Source organism: Homarus americanus, unplaced genomic scaffold (assembly GCF_018991925.1).
Source record: "Homarus americanus isolate GMGI-L3 unplaced genomic scaffold, GMGI_Hamer_2.0 scaffold25467, whole genome shotgun sequence".
Taxonomy (NCBI): domain Eukaryota; kingdom Metazoa; phylum Arthropoda; class Malacostraca; order Decapoda; family Nephropidae; genus Homarus; species Homarus americanus.
In genome coordinates this window covers 6549000-6556485 of record NW_024732867.1, presented here as the reverse complement: position 1 = coordinate 6556485, position 7486 = coordinate 6549000, and positions in this window count along the sequence as shown.

The window sequence follows — 7486 nt, the reverse complement described above, 5'->3', positions numbered from 1 at the left end:
AGGTCCTGTTGATCTGATGAGCCACACCAGGGGGTCTGGTCCCCCCCCCTTTTTTCTTGAGGAAATGGCTTCCCATCCTGGAAGGGTCTTCAGGGAGGGATGAGACTATTTGGTTCTCTTGAGCTGCTAGCCTTGAGAGCTGGATAGTGGCGTCTTTCCTCCAGCCCATTCCGCAAAGGCTGGAAAGTAGTACTCCCACGTGTTTGCCCTATGTGGCGACCAGTAAGGCTAGGAGATGGGAATCCTGAAGGTTGAGCAATGCTGCACGCTGTGCCCTGTGGCTAGCAATACACCTCTTCAGTCCCTTATTCTAGTAAGATGGGAGGCTTGATTTTCGTCCCGGTCAAGCAAATCGGCTGGCCTCAGGGTCAGTCATTTGGCTTAGGGTCAAGCAGGCATCACAAAGTTGACACCCCATTTGGTCCTGTGAGTGTCATCAGGCTTAGTGGTAGCCTGTGTATACCTCCCCAATATATCGGGGGCTATTGTGTGGTCTCCCCTTATTGGACTCCATGGTGGGTGGGGAGGTGAAAGAATAGTAAAAATTTTATGGCATCCATGCCCTTAAATTCCTGGCCTGACTCCAACCCTGATGATCCTGACTCATCAATGGACCAATTTCCTGGAACACCTTTAGTGGTCACTCTAGAGCCTTTTGTGCCCAGCAGTGACCGACATTCTCACTAGCATCGGAGATGTCCTTCTTGGCAGACTGCTGTATTGAGAGAGACCCTACCTGACTCATATGATAAATATTTAGTCTTATCATCACAAGAGATTAATCTAAAAGACAAGAATATTTTTCAAACATACCATGATATTGTACAAGTATTTGTATCTGCACCAAAAGTTGTGCCCCAAGTAGATGGGGGGGCCTTTTGGTGGAGGTGTCATCATTAGAGATGAGTCATAAACTTAAGACTCTTAAATGTGTTGCTGGAGCTACAGTGTCTTGCTCCCCACACAGCAGCATGAACAAGATCCGAGGTGTGGTGTATAGTATTCAGCTACTCTGTTACTCAGAAGAAACCCTCCAGCAGAAGTTTGCAGATCAAGAAGTAATAAAGGTAGAGAGAATCAAGAAAAAGGTCGATGGAATTTTAACACCTACACCATCTCTGATTATCAAATTGAATAGATTAACTCTTCTGGACAACCTGATGGCAGCTTGGTATACTGTAGACTAAAGATTAAACCATACAGTACATGCCCATGCCACGAAGATGTTTTTATTACCAAAAAATTAACCCTGTGTCCATGAACTATCGTAGACTTAAACTTGGTCTACCTGCTATGGGCTTGATGTTCATAAGGATGAAGAGTGATGCCCTCCATCGTGCATTAATTGTGGAGAGGATCATGCGTCAAAAGGAAGTGCTGACCCTACGGGCTAAGGAGCGCATTTCCTTTAAAGAGGCAAAAAGAGTCTCAGCCACTTTTTACACTGGCTCTACATTTGCCAATAAAGTGTCTCAGACAAACTTCAATAACCAGAAGAAGAATATAAATACAGTAATAATGCATCTACAATAAAACTTACAACACCCAGGCCAAAAATGTCAAGCCTAAAGATATCTAGTCCCTCTAGTTATGTTAATCTCGAGATCCACATCATTAGTTAATGTACTATCTGCACCTCAGATAAATGAATCTCAGAAGCCCACTCCTTCAGCCTCTTGCTCTCAAAAGGAAGAATGTCTGGGTAACAAAAGAATCCATCGCGAAGAATCTTTAGAGGGGATCCTTGAGGGCTAATAGGCTGTTGGCTGCTGTCAACACTCCCTCCTCAGAGTCACCGACTGATTTACAGTCAGTGGACTCTACAAAGGTTCTTGCCAAAACGCCAGCAACAGCAGGAGCCAGTCAACCACAGAACCTTAATCCTGTGGGTCTAAAGATAATTGATAGGTAGGGGAGGGTGACCATGGATACCAACTGGTTCCCCTAAATTTGGGAACACCAAGCCTGAGGCATCATTATCATCCACTGAACTTCTGAAGACCGCAGGTACACTAAGTCATTCCCCTCCCTCCAAGTCAGTTTCCCCAATCAAAGCCAAAGACTCCCTCTGGAAAATCCCTAGTGTGAGATCTTGCCAGAAGTCAACATAAATAATTTTCACCTTGATGCAATGGAACATCCGAGGTTCCCAATTGGGCCCCGCACCTCATAAGGCCGGCCCTGCTCCTGAATGTATCTAAATCTGCTCCAGTGCTTGTCAAGTCTGGTCTTGAAAGAGCTCACACTCGGTGCCAGTGCCGTCACAACTCTCACTCCGAAAAAGTTATCCCTCACAATTTTCTGGGCTTGTGGCTTCTTCAACCTTGAGCTGTGGCCCCTTGTGGGCCGAGCGTCCGCCAGCTCCACGTTAGGACACTCGACTAAGTGCTCTTGGAGATATTTTTACACCTCAATTAGGTCCCCCCCCCTAGCCCGTCTGTAGTATAATATGAAACCCTGACACTGTGTTTTGATCGACTCCCGCGACTGACAGATCAAAATTTGCAACAGCAGTCAGCATTGTGTGTATATTTTAGACCAAGTCGAGAAAAAGAGAGAGAGTTGACTTTTAATAAGGGAAATAAAAACTGCAGACTTAATTATATTAATGAGCGGCTGCAGATTTCTAAATATGCCAATCAAGTCAGTGTAGAGTAAAACACGGAGAACTATTGATTAGTCCAGACTAACTGTTTCTACCACATCCTGCCGTACACGTCGATATATAATACTAATTAGGTTTACTTCGTCAAATATATGTATCTATAAGGATCGTAAAAGTCTTATTAAAATCCAATGATTATTGGACTATCCAGGATGTCTAAATGAAGGCTTTCATCAAAGGGCCTCATCAATGGAGGCACTCATTAGTGGAGACTTTCATTAATGAGGTATCCATTAATGAAGTGGAGTCATCAATTGGAGCACTCATCATCGGGGATGTTTATCAATGAAGGCACTCATTGATGAGGCATTTGTCACTGCGAGTACTCTATAATTAGGAAATCATTATCTGTTGGGCTACACACACACACACACACAACCACCTTGACCACCGAAGGGTCAAGACGTACCTGGCGCTCCTCTCGGAGCAGCCAGGTCAACTGTTAAGTTGGCCCATACCAACCCCCTCCCCTGAACCCTCCTCCCCACCGGAATATCAACAAGTTCTCGCCAGAAGTTACAATTTCATTTAGGAAAGGAACGGAACCAGTGTTAAACAGAGGTGAACAGTGGTGAACAGTGCTTAAGTCAGTGAGAACAACTCAACAGTAACAGTCGTACCCAAGTTAACCTTCACACAGTGAGGTCCCAGGTACCCAGTGATAACGGCCCGTGAGACCCAACAACAAACAGCGATGTGTTAATCCGTCTACGATAGGAAGGCCTAAGACCAAACCTCACTCATATAACACCATCTGTGAGGGAATTACTACACCACGTCAAGTCCCTCATCACACCATCTGTGAGGGAATTACTACACCACGTGAAGTCCCTCATAACACCATCTGTGAAGGAATTACTACACCACGTCAGGCCCCTCATAATACCATCTGTGAGGGAATTACTGCACCACGTGAGGTCCCTCATAACACCATCTGTGAGGTAATTACTACACCACGTGAGGTCCCTCATAACACCATCTGTGAGGGAATTACTACACCACGTGAGGTCCCTCATAACACCATCTGCGAGGGAATTACTACACCACGCCAGGTCCCTCATAACACCATCTGAGGGAACTACTACACCACGTGAGTTCCTCCTAACACCATCTGGGAGGAAGTTACTACACTACTAGTTTGCTGTTCAACACCTACATTAATCTGTATGTTCACTGTATGTTCCTTTACCTTTCTCTAATGAAGGCTTTTGTTAAACCACCAATGTATGTAATAAGTCATTTATGTCCAATGTATATTTTCAGCCTTCGGGCTGCAGAATTTTTTCAATAAACCGTTAATTATTATTATTATTATTATTACACACACACACACACACACCGGGATATCTACATAATCAAAAGTGACAATTTCGTTTCGGAAAGTCGTGGGGTCAGTGTTGAACAATGATGAGCAGTGTTTAAGCCAATGAATTCAGCACTAGACAGTACCAGTGAAAGCCGCGACCCACCAGTGAGATAAGCACCACTGGGAACTAACCACCATCTTCTGACAAGGAGGTGCTAATCCGTCCACCCTGGGAGCAACAGAGGGCCGGCCGGCTATGCACCTGACTACGGGATAACAACATCACTTCGCAGTGAGGTACTGTGTGACACCACCCCACATCACACAGTGTCCCCATGACTACGTGAGGTCCTTCATATCAACACCCGAGGACGAGTTACTGTACCACGTGAACACCACACCACCCGGTGTCTCTATGAACACGTGAGGTCCTTCATATCAACACCCGACGATGAGTTACTACACCACGTGAACACCACACCACCCGGTGTCTCCATTACCACGTGAGGTCCCTCATACTGTATCAACACCCGAGGACGAGTTACATAAGAAAATAAGGAGTCTGCAATAGGCCAATTGGACTGTGCATGGCAGCGTTCCAGAGTTCCAGCACTTACTACAAAGTTGCTAAGCTTGTTCCACTCGTCCACCACCCTATTTGTGAACCAGTTCCTTCCTATCTCCCACCTAAACCTAAACTTATCCAACTTAAATCCGTTGCTACGAGTCGTATCCTCCTCGGATATTATAAAAACTTTATCTATATCCTCTTTATTGATTCCTTTCACCCACTTAAATACTTCTATCATATCTCCCCGCAATCTTCGTCTTTCTAGGGAATGCATGTTTAGTTTCTTTAACCTGTAGTGGATTCCTACCCTACAAACGCTGTTTGTCGCTGCCTAGCCGACCCCACGATTTCACCAGCCTGCCCTCGTGGTCTAGGTCAGCAACCAGCGCCCCCTTACACGACTGAGGTCAACTATTAAGCCACGCCTACCCCTGCTATATAAGACCTCACCTCGTGGTGACCAGCTTCTCTTCCTGCCCCAAGCACCACGTCCTACCGATCCCAGGACACCCGTCCTGCCTCAGACGCCGCCCCCTGCCCAGCAGTACCCCCTGCCACTGTCCTGGACCCTCCTCCTGACGCGGACCCTCCTCTGCTCCTGCCTGGCAGCCCCTGCTCCTGATGCGGCCCATGCGTCTGAGGAGGCCCCATACACCTTTTTTCCCCCTCAGGTACTCCCTGCTACTGTCCTGCACCCTGCTGCTGTCGTGGATCCTACTGCTGTCACATGCACCCTGCTGCTGTCATAGACCCTCTTCCTGACGCAGCCCCTGCTCCTGACCCAAACCCACACACCCCAGCAGGCACATCTGAGGACTCTGTACCTGCCGCGAGGGAAGCACAACATTCATCGCCTCCACAACCCTCCTTCACCCTCTCTTCTCCCACAGATCTCGTGTATCTAGACAGTCGTCTCCTGTAGCAGCTGGCTCATCCACGCCCTCGCCGTTATGTCTCACATGTGGCACGCACCGCCCGTTCTGCCTCACATGTGCCATGCAACCCTGCAGACAACAAGTCTCCTACACCGCCTGGAGGGAAGGGGGAATATATTGTAGTAGATTCCTCCCCTACAAACGCTGCCTAGCCGACCCCACGATTTCACCAGCCTGCCCTCGTGGTCTAGGTCAGCAACCAGCGCCACCTTACACGACTGAGGTGACCTATTAAGCCACGCCTACCCCTGCTATATAAGACCTGACCTCGTGGTGACCAGCGCTCTTACTACCCACAGCCACCATCAAGCAACACCTCCTCCTCCGCTCCTGCCTGGCGGCCCTCGCTCCTGCCGGCGACCATGGCGACCCACAAGCTGGTCCTCCTCTGAGCACCCTCACCAACCAGCTCTCTCTACATCACGCTTGCAACCATGCTGCCTTCCCAGCACCAAGTTGCATTGTACATCCAATACAACATGTATACAGAAAGCACATTGTAAGTTTCCTTTCTCCATCCCATCCTGAGTGCGAAGAAATATCTCGAAACCCCACAAATCCATCTTGATATGGTAGGTTTTTAAGTCCCGGAATCATTTTCGTCATCCTTCGCTGCACTGACTCCAGTGAATTGATATCCATTCTATAATAAGGGTGTGGGGTACGAGATACTTGGTTCACACTCAGGATGGGATGGAGAAAGGAAACTCATAATGTGCTCTCTGTATACATATTATATTGGATGTACAATGTAGCTTGGTGGCTGGTGTTGGGAGGAGGCAGCGTGGTTACAAGCGTGAGTAGGGAGAGCTGGTTGGTGAGGGTGCTCAGAGGAGGTGTTGCTTGCTGCGGCTGTAGCTAGAAGAAGGGGCAGGTCACGGCCAGGTGTGGTCTTATATAGCGGGGGTAGGCGTGGCTTGATTGTAGACCTCCGTCATGTAAGGCGGCGCTGGTTGACCTAGACCACGAGGCATACACTGGGGAATTCGCGGGTCGGCTACTCAGCAACAAGCAACGTTAGTAGGTGAGGAATCCACTACAAGAACTTCCTGAAACTGAACCGCATAATCGAGGTGCGGCAGCTGGCGCAAGATATAGTTGCAATAAGACACTGCCTCTTATTACTTACACTTCTAGATATAAAACCCTATTACTCTGTTTGCATATTTCGAATATTACTTTTCTTTCTTCTTTTTTCGTAATAAGCTTTGTTAAAACTATCCACCCAACCCGTAACTCTTTGCTTATGTAATAAATCATTTTTGTCTCATGTATATTTTTTAAGCCTTCGGGCTGTAAACTTTTCATCTTTTACTTTTATCACTCTTCACACTGATGGCTCATTGGCCCTTGGATTTCGGTCACGTCTCTGATTACTTTTTCCTTTTCTTTTATCCTCGTCACCAAAAGACCGTTTAATTAATATATATATATATATATATATATATATATATATATATATATATATATATATATATATATATATACAGTAAACTGGGAGGGGTTGCATCCTCTGTCCCCTTCCTTCCTTCTTGTATCTGTCCAGCATAAATGTGTTGTGAATCTGGAAAATTGCAATTGTGAATTTTGTATTGCTATGCATGGAGCAACTCACTCCAAATATTGCACATCCGCATATTAAGACACTTGCATAATTCGTGAAAGCTTGTACATTATTATATTCGATTTAAATTTAAGCAGAGAAAGGATGTACGGCGTGCGCATGTTTCATCCTCATTATCGGAATGATCTCTCACAATTGTCAAAGCTTCTGTAAATATTGACGTGAGTGAGAGACTGATAGAATTCCATTTAAATGATGTAATAGATGTTTAAATAATTTATGTGTATATACAGCTGCCTATACCATACACAATCGCTTGTGATAAAATACTGTACTGCTGTTAGATGTGTATTACTGAAAAAAAAAAGCTAGTTTTTGTCTCTAAAATAGTCCTTAGATTATTAACTGACACCCAAGATAATTACCCAGAACATCGAATTTTACT